Source organism: Poeciliopsis prolifica, unplaced genomic scaffold (assembly GCF_027474105.1).
Source record: "Poeciliopsis prolifica strain line A6 unplaced genomic scaffold, Auburn_PproV2 SCAFFOLD004, whole genome shotgun sequence".
Classification (NCBI taxonomy): domain Eukaryota; kingdom Metazoa; phylum Chordata; class Actinopteri; order Cyprinodontiformes; family Poeciliidae; genus Poeciliopsis; species Poeciliopsis prolifica.
This window is the reverse complement of record NW_026562379.1, coordinates 17,002,189-17,020,099: the sequence shown is the minus strand read 5'-3', so window position 1 is coordinate 17,020,099 and position 17,911 is coordinate 17,002,189. Positions and strand designations below refer to the sequence as shown.

Below are 17,911 nucleotides of genomic sequence, written 5' to 3'. Positions count from 1 at the left end.
GACAGAAACGGTTTTGAAACGAATCGCAGAGAGATGCTTCGGCAGATCAGGCAGGAAAAAAAATAAGAATTAATCTGAAAAATTATCCAGAAAAACCTGGAAAAGTTTACATTTTCCCAGAAAGTCAAAAAAAAGAAAAAAGATTAATCTTAAAAATTTTCTAGAAAAAAAACTTACATTTTCTGAGTTTAAAAAGTTGAAAATTGTGCAATTTTTTAAATTCTGAAATTTCCAAGATTTTTCTACAAAGTTTCTGAGATTAACTTCAACATTTTTGGATTCTTCAGCATTTTTTTTTAATCAGCAATAACTAATATGCTATTGTACATACTGTAGCTCTTTTGTAAAAATGGTTAACATTTTATGGCTAAATCTCAGAAATTTTCTGGAAAATACTTGGAAATTTCAGAGTTTTAAACGTAAGCAAGTTTTCAACTTTTGAAACTCAAACATTAGCTTATTTCTTGGATCAATTTCCAAATTTCTGTGTTTTCCTGTTGGAAATTTTCTCCTTTTTTTCCTGTCCATGTTGGCTCCAACATTCTCAGCTCTTCTGCAAAACGTCAAAATCAATTAACCAAAAACGCCAAATGCAGAACCGTTCCCAAACATAACGGGCTTTGTTGTGAAATAAAGTCCTGTTTTCTAATGCTGAAATAGAAACCTAAAGTCTAACACACACGCAGTCCGGGGTCAATTTGCTGCTCCCAATTAGTGAACGACATAAAACCAGCAAAGCCAAACAGTCTGGCTCGGAGCGCCTCCTGGTCCGTTCTCTGGCTGGACGACATCGTTTACATCTTGGGACAATCACAGTTGAGTGAACGCCTCTGTCTCCGGGGACTTCAAAGGAACGTGACACTTAATAAACATCAGCACAGCTGTTTTCCCAATCAAAAACATTTCATCTCAGTCGCAGAAAGGTTCGGATTATTCTGCTTTTTCTCCGCTCTTTGCATCTCACCGAAAACGATCGCAGTTACTTCGGGTCGATCGTTTTGTCCAACGTCTCCCATCCGGTTCCGATTCCCATGTCCAACACCTCTCCCTCTGAACTTCCATGAGGCCGTTTCCATATTTTTAATATTTTAATCTGATGAGATCTGGAGGAAACCACTTCCTGAAACAAATGAATCGAAACAGAGGTCATTGACTTTGACCTTGACATGTTCTGTACACCAGAGACCCAGACGCTGCAACGTTCCCACCACTGCGTCTGTTGACACTGAAACGGCCCACATTCAGACAAGTTGACGACACTTTCATGGAACTACTTATGTTTTTGTTTCATTCAGAAGATTAACAACTACAGAAGCCTTGAAGATAAACAACATTTCTGGAAAATTGCCGGATTTGAAGCGTTTGAGTCGCTGCAACCGCTGGAAATAATTATCTGCCATGCAGAGTTCATGTCGCTCTGCACTGTTCTCTGAAATTAACTTTGGATTTTTATGTTTGTTTCACAAACAACAGAAGAAAACCCACCAAGACCTTCAGTTTATTCAAAGAAATTAAAAAAATTACACTGAAGTGAGAGTAGATTAACTACAATCAAGGGTTTTACTCAAGTAAGAGATACTTCATAAAAAATAAGAATACTTATTTAAAAATACTCTTGAAAGTAAATTTTTTCCAAAAAGTTACTCAAGTAAATGTAAATAGTTGCTACATCCTCTCTATGTTTCCATTAAACTTAAAACTCTGCAAATCGAAAGTACGGAAATATATTTGCACCCCAATTCTGAAAAACGAGCTGATTTCTCAGCCAATAGAAACGGGTCACATGACCAATCACCGGATGTTACTACTGGCAGAAACGACAAAGAAGACGACAGATTTATTTTGAACATTTCAACGCAATGCAGCTGCTGACAGCATTCAGCATTGTTGAGTCACAAACTGTCTGGATGAGGGATCATCCACAGGTTTGCTGATTGGCAGCACAACAAAAACAGGTTTGGGTGAGAAAGAAAAACTTTTCCCTGCAGACGTTAAACTGTCTCTGAGTGAAAAATCACAGAGGAACAAAGCCAAAACAAAATGATCAGGATGTTTCATGGTTAAAAATATGCAGGATTGTCCTGTGGTGTAATTTGCCAAGAATTGTTGAATTTTACAGCACTGTAAAAAAAACTCCTAAAAGTAAAATTTATCAGAACATTCACTCAGGTAAATGCTTTGCTTAAAAGTCAAAACAAAAATCTGCAACTAAGAAGGAAATATGAGTTCTGTTTGCACAAAGCGGATAGATTTTCACGCTCGGTGTTCAGCGACTGCAATGAATGTCTCAAATTAGCGATTAAATCTACGACAGCATCAAAACATAGAGAAATGAAAACATGCATGAGTTTGGGCTCCAGAGGCACTGAGGCGCTTTTTTCAGATGTTTTCTTCAAAGTTATTTCCTTCATTATTCTAAGAGTTCTGCGATCCCATCAGAGTTTAAAAAAATATGTGTGAGAAAGCAGCCAAATAATCTGAAACCATAATGCGGAGCGTTCTGCTCGTTCTGCAGCCTCCAGATGGCTGAATGTGGCTCCTGGCTGCAGGGCGTGTGGGACTCTGAACACCTCGCTGTAACTCCCATGTGCACCGCTCCTCAAAAAAACAGAAAATAACTTCATGCACTGCTAAACGCAACTCTCTTAATGGTAAGTAATAGCTTTGCTTTGTTTTCACATTCATTTAAATCTAATTTGCAAATCTGAAGAGGGGGGCAGAGAGGCCATCTGGATGAGTTTCAGCTCAGATAAAGTGAATTATTTTGTAAAATGTCCTGAAAAACAATCCAAGAGAAATAAACTTCCATATTATTATTTTTATGTCTTTCTAGTCTTTTGAATCTGTATTTTTGCAAAGAAAAACTGTTGTTGAAGGAAAGCTGTGCTTGCAGTTTGAAATAAGTGAAATCAGTTCCTGTGGTCAGATTTTCACTTCTACGCTGCAAAAAAACTAAATCCTACTGCGAATTTTTGTCTAGTTTCAAGGGCAAATATCGGAGTGAAACTGAAATAAGAAAAAAAAACTTTTCATCACCAAACATGAGCAATTAAAATTTATTTTTTTTAAAGTACTAATTCTATCTGCAGATTATTTCACTTATAACAAAACGTTTTTCTCATGTGAAAAGTGAAATCTAGTGGAACATCTGAAGCATGCATAGGTTTGGGCTCCAGAGGCACCGACGCGCTTTTTTCACAACACTTCAGACGTTTTCTGATAAGCCCGTTGCAGCCTAGCAACGAGCTGGGCTTGGCTGTTGTTGCTAGGTAACGGCGGAGCGGAATATTCTCATTGCCGAACCAGAACTTTTCATCAACATAAAGGAATTGTTCACCTAAAACACACTACTATATCTCGATGAAATTAAACTAAGATCAATATCAATACATCCAATAAAATATTCAATAATTCGATCCGGAACCGCACAGCATTCTGGGAGGTGTAGGCAGAGGAAAGACGTTAGCCTCTCACAGCTAACTATGCTAGCATAGATGGTCAATCACTCTCTCACTCTTTGGTCAACTAGCAACTCAGATAGTCTTTGGTCTGATACCAGGCTGATATTGGCCTGATACCGGCCTGATATGGGCCTGATACCGGCCTGATATTGGCCTGATACCGGGCTGATATGGGCCTGATATTGGCCTGATATTGGCCTGATACCGGGCTGATATGGGCCTGATATGGGCCTGATACCGGCCTGATATTGGCCTGATACCGGGCTGATATGGGCCTGATATTGGCCTGATATGGGCCTGATATGGGCCTGATACCGGGCTGATATTGGCCTGATACCGGGCTGATATTGGCCCAATACCGGGCTGATATGGGACTGATACTGGTCAGCTTCCACTTTGGGCTCGTTTGCTGAAGCGTCTTGTTCCAGCCTGTTGTTTGGTTTCATTGTAATTATCCTGATGTCTTTAGAGGCCAAAGTCTGGAGGCTGGAAGCAGCAATTTGACATCAGGAAACAACTGTTTTCCAGTAAAAACTGAACCGCAGTCATACACTGTAAAAACACAACAGTTTTTACAGATCCGGCGTCATTTATAGCTGGTTCACGTATGAAAAAGAGTCTGAATTTACTATTTTTAAACATTTGGTTGAAAAACTTCAGTTCTTTTAAGGAATCGTCCAATAAAAAGAAAAACATCCTTAGAGTTAGCAAGAATTAAAATACAAATATTCCAAATCAGTTCCTCTCAATAAAATAAGTGAAAAACTTTAACAGAAACTGCAGGAGTTTTTGTTTTTAATTTAGAAAATCCAGAAATTTTAAAGAGGTAAAAGTTGAGACTTCATGATAAGATTAGGCTAAAAGGAGTGAAAATAATCCTAAATGTAATTTTTTTCAAAAACAATCAGAAAGTTTTCACTTTTACCATTTTCTCTGTAACTTTCTCTCCTCTGGCTGAGAGTTTGAACTCAGGTTTAGAGAAGTGGTATGAATCTGAGCGTCTCTTTCTGCTCCGTTTGTCTGCAGGTCGGTGATCTCTCATCGCCTCCCTCATTTCCTGCGCTGGAGGAAACGCTGACGGATCGCCGCCACCTGCAGGGTCACAGTTATTACCGCGACCCGTCAGCGGCTCCGTGCTGCAGCTGAGTCACAGCAGATGAGACGGTAAACCTCGGCAGCCCAGACTCTACCATTAGAAACCGCTAGTCTGTTGCAAGCGAATCAGTTTTTGTTAAATCCGTGTCAGGAAACGCAGCCGCGCGCGGCGGCGCGGCGGCGGCGCGCGGCGGATTCAGCCTGCAGTCTGCAGATCGAGTCTCCAACCCGCATGTGAGCATCACGATGATCTGTGAGGTTTTATTGAACGTCTCCATCGGTTTTTGCTTCTTTTCAACGAGAACGGCGCTGATTTTTTATTCATGCACTGTAAAAAGAAACCAGTTGAGCCAACTTAATTTATGAAGTTCAACCAATCAATATAATGTGATCACCTAACTCAGTTCGTTAAGTTCATCCAGCTCAATTTAGTAAGATTTTTTTTAACTGAACTTATTAACGGTGTTTAAAATGACTAATTTACTCAAATCATTTAGTTTTCTTCAAATAAAGTAAATGATATCTCTGGCTTGTTTTGGCTCCAGCTGCCTTTACTTGAACGTAATCAGTCAGGAAACTGGGTGACGACAGAGGGGGGACCTGAAAGTGTCCCGCATGCGCAGTAGAGGGCGCAATAGCGTCAGTGATCTGCCACAGAGATGAAGAGCTCAGTGACCCTGAATGCTAACAGTTAGCATAGCTCAGGTGTTGTCCCACCTGAGCAGCATGGAAACAACGTAATCCATGCTTAGAAATTTGGATGTCTTTCTTCAAATAATATATTTGTTAAATTGACAGCTTGTTTTGAGGAAAAGGTTGATCTGATCCACTTCCTTCCTGAGCTGAAGAAATGCAGCAAAAACAACCAATCAGAGCCAGGAGGCGGGGCTTAGCGATGATCACAGATTATGTCTCTTAATCAGAGATGAGTAGAAAAACTGCACTCAGGAAAAAGTAGCACCACTTTAACAAATATCTAGTCAAGTAAAAGAAAAAAGAAATCCCTTAAGTAAGAGTAAAAATGTATTTAGAAACTGATCAACTGATCAACTTTTCTGCAGCTTTGATTGTTTCTTCACTCCGAAACAACCGAGTTAATGTCCAGTTTGGTAATTCAACTTTTAGGGTTTAAAAAATGCCCAAATTTCTGATCAAACCTGGAAGTTTCTTCAACATCTGATTCATAGAATAAAACAATAATCCAGCTTCCCAGCTTTGTTACGTGAATCACTCAGAAATATTTAAGGATTAGACACCAAATGCAAGAGCATAACTCACTGAGGACTTCTTATCACAACGACTCAGAGCGCAGCGCTGCACGTCACTTCCTGTTTCCTTATTGGGCAACACATTGCTCCGAAAAAAAAGAACTGTGTGTCTATTTACAGTCACTATGCTGAAAAAACAGCAACAGAAATCCAAGCAGAAAATTTATCGAGGGTTATAAGGTCAGCAGAGGCTTTGATCCTTTGTGTAGTCTGGACTGGTTTGTGAAATAATTAGCGTCGCATTCTCCGGGAATCTTTTCCTTCCTTCCTTTGTGGGATTAGACGGATTCCTGATCGACCTTTTCAAAGGTTTGCTCACCGCATTGTTCAGTGAAGACATGCAGAATATTTAGATGTTTGGGATTATTTACCTTAAATAATCTCTTATATGTTGCTGAAAAGTTTCTTTCAAGTAAATTAAAATAGAAACTAGATCTAAAATACTTGGTAAGATTGTCTTTTTTGCAGTGTACTCCAACTTATGTCCACATAGTTCCTGTTTTAAATGTTACAGTCTATATCATGAGGATCTTAACACAAACTAACGGACGTGTGTGTGTGTGTGTGTGTGTGTTTACATACAGAGGATTTTGAAATACTTCCTTGTAAGCTCTACGACAACAAAACAAAATCCCATAAAGCGGATTTCAGAAGGATCACTCATTACACTGAACAGAAGTGAAAAGTGTTTTTGAAAGGAGAAAAGAGGCATTCCAGCTACAAGTGAAGGTTAACGGCAGCTAATGCTGGTGATTCACTTCATGCTTGGTTGACTGTCTTTGATTCAGCCCCACTGGACGACCTGCAGGGAAAATTAATGACTTCAATAAAAACGCCACCTGCAATGTTTTCCACGGTTCTGAGGTTTACTGGCTACTTCTGACTCTGACCGGAGCAGCGGCGCTTGTTACTGTACAACCAGGGGATTTGGAGGCGTGCGCGCGCCGGTATGCAACAAAACATAGCATGTTGCTGCACATAAGCCTGATTGGCTTTTAAGCAGGTTGCTGCTGCAGAAAACCAGTTATTATTTACACACCTGCTATAACAGGTTCAATCCATCCTTCCTCCTCTCCTTTTTTCTACTTGTGCATTGCGTCAATACAGCAGCGTTGGAGGCACACAGTGATTTGCACACAGAGTCCTCAACCGGGCACTGAACCCCGGACAAATGACGACGCTGTCAGCAGCTTTAATGATGGGCTGCAGAAAATCCTCCAGGCGTTTGTGAGGACAAGCTGCAGCAGCAGAGAGTCTCAGACAAACACAGCCGGACTCACAGGGCAGCCAGCGGAGCGCAGACGCTAATATCTGATGAAATGTCCAGTAACAAATACAGTTAAAGCTACGAGTTCACCAAAGGAACAGAAACATTTGTCTCTCATGGTCTGAGTAAAGGTTATTATAGTTAACTAAAAAGCATAATTTTTGTTCGGTGAAACATTTTAGCTACAAACCAAATGATGATGTTTGCAGACGATATTGTGATTTTTTTTCAGAAAGAAACAAGATTAAAACCAACAAAATAACAAAACAGGAGTCTAAATTTCTGTTGTTGCCATAAAGATAATTTTCATTCAGTGAAACATTTTAGTAAACCAAATAATATTTGCAGACGATATTGTGATTTTTAGAAAGAAGTGAGGTCGTTTCCATTATTTCTTTAATTTAAAGAAATAAAAAATAAAATGTGCTGCATTGAACAGATACTATTATTAATGTTTTTGTTTCAGTCAATTTTTATTTAAAAAGTTGAATAATTCATACAAAGTTCAGTTTTGCTTAATCTACTTGACAAAATTCTAATTTTATTTCATAAAGAAATAAATAAGTACTTTACCAAATCCCTGTCTTGCTTAGTAAATATAAATAAATGCAAATAGTTGCCTTATTTTCTTTAAGTATATCGAGCAGGATATTTTTATCAGTGTAGCATGCTGCCAGGATGTAGCTGCTTCCGTCGCCACTTCCTGTCGTATCGCTCGCTCTGATTGGTCGGATCTCTGCTGGTTAACGGTGTGAATCTGAACTCTTTCCCCTTTCATGTTCAGCCTGCGTGAGATGCAAATTATTGGCCTAAATTCAAAAACCCACTCAGTATCGATATGTGACGAAACAAATCTGCAGGAAATCATGAACCATATCAAAGCAGGGAAAGAAAAATTAGCATCAGTTATAAAACATCAAACAAGCAAACTGATATAGACTTACATAACATTTTATGTTAATATTGTAATAATGTTAAACTTGATCTTGGTTTCCAATGACCTTAAAACTGCATAAATTATAATTACAAAAATTATTTGCTTGATGGATTTTGAAAAAAAAAATCAATAAAAAGTTTATTCCTTATGATGTGGTGGCTCTTGTGTTTTTTTTTTTTTTTTATGAGTGCATTTCGCAAAACACAGCAACGGAAACAACTTTTTTCACATCACTGCAAAACCACAAGATCTTAGCAGATCTTTTTGGTCTAGTTTCTACTGCAAATATCTCAGTACTGGTAATAAATAATAAGATGAAACTGACTTAAAAGTAACTTTTCAGCAAGATAATAGTGGCTTGTTTGGAGAGATGAATCCCTTGATATCGATAAAAAAATGATAGGACCACTTGTAACAAGACATTTTTCTCATGTTACAAGTGAAATAATCTGCCACAAATTTTGTGTTTTTGCAGTGAAGACGAGTCATGTAATCAACAACAGGATGTTACTACTGGTGAAAATGACAAAGAAGATAGCAGGAAGTTGCCGGAGGATGATGGCACAGCATTATTTTTAGCGACTAATCACATGAACAAACTTCTTCACGTGTGATTTTAATTGCATTTCTTTTTTTTAATGGAAGCTTTTTGAGTGTTTTTGACAAAGTTTGCAATGGAAACTCTGCCAGTGATTCTAGTGTAACTTTTTTCTTTATTACAAACTCACAGCGGCTTTTGCATCTTCAGCATCATCTCTGGACAGGATAAATTTGTTTATTTACTTTATTTTCATTTAATTTTTTATTTTCTCAGCTCGCCAGTATACTTTTGACGACAGGGTTTAACTGCCCTGGTGTAAGTGTTATTTGGAGAACTTCACTTTCTTCCGAAACACAGGAAGAGGAAGAAAGATCTGACAGCGTGAGATCGATGCAAGTCAACACGTCTTTATCGTGGTCATCACAAAACACTGAGCAGCTTGTAGTTGGATGGAAAAGCTCTGGTGGTTTCTCCTTCCTGCAGCCGTGGGGCAGGTTGTCAGCGATGAGCGGGAAGACGGACGCTGCTAACTGACATGGCTAACGGTTTTATTTTTACAGCAAGAATCCCTGCATTCTGTCGCAGGTTTATGAGTTATTTACAGTTTGCATTTCATTTAAAAATGTGAAAAGGCTTATAGGGTATAAATATTTATATTTTAGCTCAAACTTTGAGCTGGCTGAACATGACTCACTTTATAAAATGAACACATCTACACTGCAAAAACACAAAATCTAACTCAGCAGCTTTGGTCTAGAATGCAAATATTTTAACACATTTGAAATACAATAAAATTAGTCTAAGATATAGGAGCCTGTTTTAAGTCAATAATCTTATTAATATTAAATAAAGAAAACGTTCTAGATCCACTGGCAGATTATTTCACTTAAGACATGAAAACCTCTTGTTATAAGTGAAATAATCTGTATTTTTCATCAATATTAAGGAATTATTGGCTTTTATTTCTTGCTGACAGGTTAGTTTTGTCTTATTTCAAGTGTTACAAGATATCTGCACTGGAAACTAGACCAAAAGTACTTGGTAAGATTTTGCTCTTTATACTCTACTTTTACTTTTACTAGAATATTTTTTAATACATGTATCTGTAGAGAGTGCGAGTAGTTTTGACATCTCTGCATCTCATCTGCGTCTTTTCCTTTTGTTTTGTTTAGATTCCGGTTCTGGCCGTCAGGTTTGTCATTTTGTCAACATGCAGCGACGCGCTCCACCGCAACACTGCAATAGAACATGCGGCCGCAATGTTTAATCGCGCCACCTTCCATGTTTACATTCAACCCGACCCGTGGCACTTTCACAGGAAGCCCGGGTCGCTCTCAGTAAGTGACGATGCGTCAGAAGACAAACTAACTTTTGTTTAATACTCTACGCAGAATTCATGAAGTTGATTTGAACTTTTTTGTGTCTGGGGTTAAGGTCACCAATTTTTCATGAGGTTGAGAGTTGGGTTAGCGTTAGGGTTAGCGTTAGGGTTAGAGTTAGGGTTGGGGTTGAGTTAGGGTTAGCATTAGGGTTAGAGTTAGGGTTAAGTTAGAGTTAGGGTTAGGATTAAGGTAGGTGTATTTAAGGATGTTTTATCTGACAGCGTTTTTCTCCAGACAGTATTTGACTTTTAGTATTAAATAGTTTTATTTCTGAGCCTCTAAATCAGCCTGTTTCTCTATAAATAAAAAAAATGCTTCCAGATTAGTTTTCTGTGGCCCCTTTGTGGCACCAGCAGCATGCAGCCAAAGTATTGACTGTTTCCACACAGACGGATCACATTTCTCCTGATTTAGCCTCTCCACAATGGCTTCCTGTAAATTTTCGAATTGCATTTTAAGTCCTATTTTCTACAGAGAACTTGGTGGCCAATAAGAACCTTATTTCCTTTTCACATCACAACAAGTACTGGAGTGGGCATTTATCGTATCGTTTATTATTTATCGCGATTTCTCACTAAAAATTACAACTAATGATGTTTGAAAAACCCCAAAGCTTGTTATTGGCACCATTTTCTCTGCTTGTCAGAGAAAGTATCAATAAATATTAATAAATCTCTCTATTACTGTACACTGCAAAAACATAAAATCTTACCAAGTATTTCTGGTCAGGTCTCTAAAGCAGATATATTATTTTTAAATAAGACAAAATATAAATTGAAAATACTTTATTGATAGCAACCAGTAACCAATAATACAAAGAACCTGATTGTTTGTGTCATAAAATCAGAAACAATCTGATTTCATGGAGCTGAGACGAACATAGAAAGGTTGCTTATATATAAACTGCTCTTTAAATGTGGATGAGAATGAAGCAAAGCAAATTAGCAAGTTTGATTTGATGTTTGGTCATGAAAGCTTTCAATGGAAATCGATATTTCCAAACGAATAAGCTAGTCGGTAAGTCGCCAAGCAATCCATCATTGGGTTTGTAATGAGAGCTTCATCGTCTGATTCTGTTCCAGCAGCGTAATTCAATGAAGAGATGGGACCGGGCGATTTCCCAGATGTGAGGTCACAGAAATCTTAAACCTGCCAGACAGAAAAACCTGAACGGCTCAATCTTCAGAAAGCCGCTTCCTCTGACAACCAACACTGCAAAACCAATTTTTGTCTAGTTCCTACTGTAAATGTCTCATTACACTTAAAACAAGACAAAACTAACTTACTAGAATCTGTTCAGCGAGATATGGGAGCTTTATCTGCCAGTGACATTTTTATCCATTTTAAGGAATTACTTACTTTAAAAAAAAGCTCTTAGATGTGTCTGAAGTTAGTTTTTGTCTTATTTCATGTGTAATCAGACATTTGCCCTCGAAATAGAAATACTTGGTGGGATTTGGTGTTTTAGCAGCGAACAAAGCGTTCGCTGGCAGGAGACGATGTTCCTGATGCAAATCAGCCATTGACTGAGAACGGCCACAAAAACAAGAAAGAAACGGACTGGAACAAAATCAACACCCCGCTCAGGGACTCCCAATTGACCAAATCCCTGCGACCTGATTGGCTGCCTCCCACTCGCGTGTGTGTAGGTGAGTCATCCCTCTAGCTAGCTAGCAGAGCTGTGACACTTGCTCTCACTACAGCAATTACCCGATTAGACGAGCTGTGATCGCGGAGGGTGATTGCAGTTACATCTCACAGTTACAGTCCAAGTTTTCTGAGACACAAACTGAAGTTTACTTTCTTCTTCTTGAGCTTTTTTTTGCTTCATTGGAGCTCCTGAAACCTGATGCTCCATGCAGAGTGCAAAGCTCCACCTATCCATCTTTACTGATGGGTTTTTAGGTAGAACTTTTGCTGGACATTGTTTGTTTTTCTTGCATCTAAAGTTTTCACATGCCAGTTGACCTTTGCAAAGCAGTGTTGGATGCACAGTTAGAAACGAGGACAGCGGGTTTGTGAAGGACAAAAGAAGGAGAGTCAGGCTTATTTTTTCTTTCCAGCACAGAGAAGAAACTGGAAACATCCAGTAAGGTCTGACTGAGGACCAAAGATCTGCTCATCTAATTACTCTTTGGCTGTTTGTCTCATTGGTGCCAAAATCTAAATGTCGTTCAAAATAGATTCACCTGATATGTTTGGTCATGATACACTGAGTTCAGGAGAACGTTAAGGATTTATCTTCTGCTTGAAACAAGCAGCAAAAGTTAAGATTTTTACACGATGCGGCAGAGCTAATAGCTGAAGTCCACAGATATTTGAGACAACTTCATGGCTGCTTATTTTTATAGTTCAAACATTAAATGGACAAACGCAGGAAACCGTTTTTGGACTATTGATACTGAAGCCTGATGGGCAGGAGAGCGACTATATCAACCAGCAATTTCCCACGCAGAAACTGCAGAGCCGAATATTTCTGGTGCAGATGGACAGAGATTATTCCACTTGTTTTAAAAGCCACAGAGCGACGGCGCAGAAATAAATGTCAGAAACGATTGTACCATCAATGCATCGGTGACACTTTACTTTAATCTGGAGCCTTGTTTCAGGCCTCTAACACGTTACTATTTACAATCCAATAATCAGATTAAAGCTATGCATCTTGTAGCATAATGAACACTCATTTTATCATTTGCCTCACAACTAGCAGGATAAAGACTCTGGCAGCACAAAGGCAACCAGATTGTGATATATTTTATTGGTCAAAATGCATTGATTGATGCAATTGAACAGGTTCTGCCTCTTTCTAAAACCGAAGTAAAAAAACATAAAATTGGACTCAGAACTTATAAATAAATAAAAAAGATGCTTTTCATATCATTTTTACGATGTGAAAAGCCTCAGTGTCATTTTCCAGCTCTGCATTCAGTAACTTTCCAAACATGAAAAACACTAAAGGCTTTTTTTCTCCTGTCATTTTCAGCCACAAACATTTAACTAAAATATCTTCTGTGTTTGTGTCTCTGCAGCCTGACGGATTCATGTATTTACAACAGACACTAGTCATGCACAGCATCAGAATGTGAATTAACTAACTTTAAAAAAGTGTTTTTATCTTACAGAATGAGAATTTATATATTATAATACATCATCTGTATCTGTTTACTGTGTGACTTGTTTCTGATAACATCATTTATTTTGAAATGCTTCTCTTTTCATGTCTCCTAACCAATTAGCCTTATAAATAGTGTGGAAATAATGAAAAAAATATAGAAACGTTGAAAGAAATCAACCTGACATCAGTCCTGACCTGGTCTCCTTTTGGGTTCTATTATAATTAATATATTTTTTACATCTTCACACCCTGTTCTTCTCATAATTAAATAGTTTATTTAGCAATTAAAACCAGTTAATACATATTTCAATAAACAAAACAAAGACCTCACCAGAGCTTCTGCACCTTTCAGCATCATTCTGGCACGGCCATTCTTCTGAACGTAAAATAAAATAAAATAAAATTGCTGCTGTTTCATGTCATTCTGATGAGATAAAACTTTGTGTCTAGAGTCGCTAACATTTAGACAAAGTTAGTAGTAAACATTTAATGTGACTATCTCCAATATTGGGGGGGGACACGACCCCCTCGTCCCCCCCGGTTCCTACGTCTTTGCCACAGAGCATTTGGTTTCTCGATCTTATATGTTAGCAGAGTTTAGCCATTTCCACATCATCGGCGATGCATGCATTTCCAGATGACTGCCTGTTGCAGTAAACAAAGCCGTTATTTTCCCTGAGCATCCGCCACTCCTGTAATTGCTCTGAATAATGAGAAGCGTTTTGGTACAAGTGAAGTTGAGGAAAATCCAAGCTGAGGAATTCAGTGGAAGGTTCTCATGTTGTTTTATGGTAAATAATGATACAGTAGCGCGCTGGGCGTCTGTCCTGCTGTCAGAGCAGCTGCTGAGCCTCATTTTTTCCAATGCAGCTGCTAACCACAGTGATTACTGACCATACGGCTCCTAAGTGCTGCTTATCCAAACTCCTCTTGAGGTCAATTAAACCTTCAGCGTTATCGCTTTTACATCCACCTTCCTCTGTAGCTGCTATTTATCCTCTTGTCCTGTCATCATCCTTTTCCTCTACTCCCACTTTCATTCATGCCACTCAGTTTCACCCTTAAAATTTGTTTTTTCTGCTGCCATCTTTTTCTTAAATTGCAAATGAATGACGAAGAAGCATACATAACCAAAACGGCTCAATACCATTGTTTAGTGAGTGCTTCTAAATTCAGATAAAAAAATATAAATAAAAATGAATCATTGTTCAAGGAGTTAATTTCTGTCATCAGACAGGAAGCAGCGGGTGTCTCACAAATAACTCGCATAAAATAGAATTTGATATACTGAATTTTGAAATAAGTCAAAAACAGCTAGCACGCTATACCAACTAATGCTAACGATGACTAGCATTGGTTTTAGCTGTCAACATAATGTACTTAATTTACACATGACGTGTAAATAATAAAAGGATGCAGTAACTGACAACTTGATAACAAGGTCAGGAAAAAGTTTTAGTTAAGAAAAAAAAAAATAGCGAGGGAAAGAGAAGTAGTTCCGCTATGCTAGCTTGACTATGACGACAAAAACATGATGGTGTGCTGTGGAATTCTGTGTTTTTTGGTTCAGTAAAACATTTTTTAAAAAAGGCAACATAAACACCAACTTTGACAGGTCATCAGTAGGGCGGGTGTATAAATTAGCTAGTCAGCCACCACTGTGTTAGCTTAGCTGATAGCAGCTGTCGCTAATCTACCACAGAGATCACTTATTAATAATTACAAATTGCGCTAAAATAGTAATACCTACATCTCCAGGGTTCATTTAGCCCAGAGTTGTTCTACCATAGCAGCTCAGCTGCATGGTGAGTAAAGGAATCGTCTTTTTGCCCTACTTCTCTTTCCCTCGCTGTACCATGTAAAAAATAACACGCAAGAAATCTTTTAGAGCTGGCCTAGTTTTTCCTGTTAAGTGTCTAAAGATGATACAAAAATTTAATTAGCTAGCAGAGGTAGGAAGAGCTAACTAAAACATTAGCTTATGCTAAAAATAACTAATTATAAACGTTATTCCTCCTAATGCTAATGCTGCTTTACCAACATAGCATGTCACAGAAGCTAATGGCTAATGCTAAAGCTAAGTTAGTTGAAGAGCTAATGCATTTGTTCAACACCCCAACACGTTAGTGTTGTATTTTTATCCCTGTACCTTGTTTGTTTAATCATTCTTTAAATCAATAAAGTTTATTTAAAGAAAAAACGCGAGGAAGCGCAATTATAAACTGTCAAAGTAAGAGCGCAAATATAAATGTATAAAAGAAATGTCAAACTTTAAATTAATAATTTAGAATGTATCCAGAAAAATTAATTTAGGGGAAGCGTAGTTGGCTAAATGTTGTTTTAAAATAGCAAAAATTCTGAAATGCTGAACAAATAATTAGCTCTGCTATTAGCGCATTACTGCGCTGCTAGCTAATGTAAACAAGCTAAGCTAAGCAAAGCTAACAAGCTAATGATATAAACAAACTAAAATGAGAAGAAATGGAAGAGAGTAAGGGGAAGAAATCTAGAATATGTGATAGTCGTGGATTATATGAGAGCCGATAAGACAAACCCAGATCTGCAGCAGTGACTATGTCATCGGTCTGGAGGCTAAACCACTAAAAATATGACCTTATTTGGATTCTGTGGAGTCCATATTTTACCTGCAAATGACAACTGCTTGGAAAAACCCCCAGACCGAGCCATGAGCTGACAAGCAGGATATGCTAACGACACCCACCTTGCAAGCAAGACGCCTTTTATGCAGCAGATCATCTACGTCCATCTCATCCTCTGTCACATTTTCCTCTGCAAATCGTCCTTCATTACATCAGGAACCCTGAAACTGTTTCCTCTGTTCAGTATTCAGCGTTCATGCCCAGTTTATCCACTATTTTCCCATGAATGTGTTAGGATCATCTCAGCCTGCTAACTGCTAACCCTGCCACCTCCTGTCTTTGGTTAGCAAACATTTCCTTTCGCTATGGCTCTCCCCCCAGAGTGTCACAAACAAGGGGGCAGCACAAGGAGTAGAAAAAAAGAAGAAACTATATATCAGCTGCAGCTGCAATAAATTTGGTGTTGCGTATTAGGTTCGGTTTAAATCCAAAAGTCAATCAGGAGAAACTGGATCAACGTTTCCAAGGAAACCAAATCAATACAGGTCAGAAGTTTACATACCCTCACATCAGTTTGGGGCTTTTGATGATAAATCTGAACGATTCTTTTGATTAAGTAATAAATCTGCAATGAATGTTAAAGAAAAGAAATTTAATTTTAATTTATTTGATAATAATAATAATAATAATAATAATAATAATAATAATAATAATAATAATAATAATAATAAACCATTTTATATATAAATTATTCTCTTAAAAATTGCTGGAAAAATTTTAAATCCTGGTAAAATTAATACTGACCCTCAGCATGATGCTGCCACCACCGTACTTCATAAAGCTGTTATAATCTAAATGTAGTTGCTTGACAAGACAATCAAAATAATCCTGTTAAAAAGTGTATTTATTTTTGTTTTTTTTCATGGGGACATTTATTTATTTAATATAGTATTTATTAATTGCAGAACTGTGACAGAAAAGCAACTAATTAAAATATGCAACCAGTTTTCAGCTTTAGAATAATTTAAATTATAAGGAAACTTCTGACTGTTTTTATTTTTATTTTACTTTTTAAACAGAGTGCCCAGAAATCTGATGTAATTTTACAGAACCAACCTGGAGGGGGTAATAATCCATCAGATTAAATCAAATTATCACCTGATTTAATCTGAGGTCAAAACACGTTTAAAGCTCTTATTTCCTCATATCCAGTTATTTTAAGCCAAACTTCTACATTTCCTCTTCTGGACCAAAAACCGGGATCTAAAAAGTTCGAAACAACTTCAGGTCGGATTCCTTCAGCCTGAGCCGAACCGAACCGAACCGGTCCGAAACCACAGCGAACCGCGGGAATCACTGATCAATTATTAATTATCTGCAGGCAACAAACATGAAAACCTGCTGAGTTTGAACAAGTTAAAGGAGTAAAAATGATAGATAGATAGATAGATAGATAGATAGATAGATAGATAGATAGATAGATAGATAGATAGATAGATAGATAGATAGATAGATAGATAGATAGATAGATAGATAGATAGATAGATAGATAGATAGATAGATAGATAGATAGATAGATAGATAGATAGATAGATAGATATTTTACTCACTCCTTGCTGCTTTAAATCCTTCTCATGTCTTTTATTTCATGGCGGATCCAGATAAAAATGCCGTAAAAACAAAGCCGTCAGTTTATCGGGGAGCAGCGCAGAGAATCAACCGGAGCAACGAGACTAAAACCCGGAGAGGAGGAGTTTGATCGCCCTCTCTCTCTCTCTCGCTCTCTCTCTCTCTCTCTCTCTCTTTTTCGCTCTCTCCCTCTCTCTCTCTTTACCCCTCTCTCCCTCTCTCTCTCTTTCTCTCTCTCTTTCCCCCTCTCTCTTTCTCTCTCTCTTTCTCTCTCTCTCTCTCTTTCTCTCTCTCTCCCTCTCTCTCTGTCTCTCTCTTTCCCCCTTTCTCTTCCTCTCTCTCTCTTTCTTTCTCTCTCTCTCTCTCAGTAAAGATCCTGTTTATAATTTACTGGAATAATTTCTGTTGAACATTTTATTTCTTACTGTTATCGTGACGTTTTTCTTCTCTTACTTGAGTAAAATGTTTGTTTTCCAAAAATCCACCATAAACTCTGGACAGTTAAAAGTTTCACACATTTTTCATTCAAACAAACGGATCTGGAAACATTTTATTTTGCCTGATTTTGTCATTTTTTGTTACTTACATGAATCATTGTCATCTTGCTTCTTAAAAT

General features: G+C 37.8%; 1 protein-coding gene across 2 annotated transcripts in view; it reads right to left on the bottom strand.

Moving 5' to 3' along the window:
- gpr4 (G protein-coupled receptor 4) overlaps positions 1-17,385 on the bottom strand; it is a 29,062-nt gene extending 11,677 nt beyond the window's left edge. The window contains exon 1 of one of the 2 annotated variants that reach the window (XM_055027867.1): positions 17,277-17,385. The gene's annotated coding sequence lies outside the window, so the exon portion shown is untranslated. Of the gene's footprint in view, positions 1-15,788; positions 15,913-17,276 lie in introns of those variants that run through there. The other variant, XM_055027868.1, reaches the window with a different exon arrangement.
- Positions 17,386-17,911: the final 526 nt, after the last annotated feature.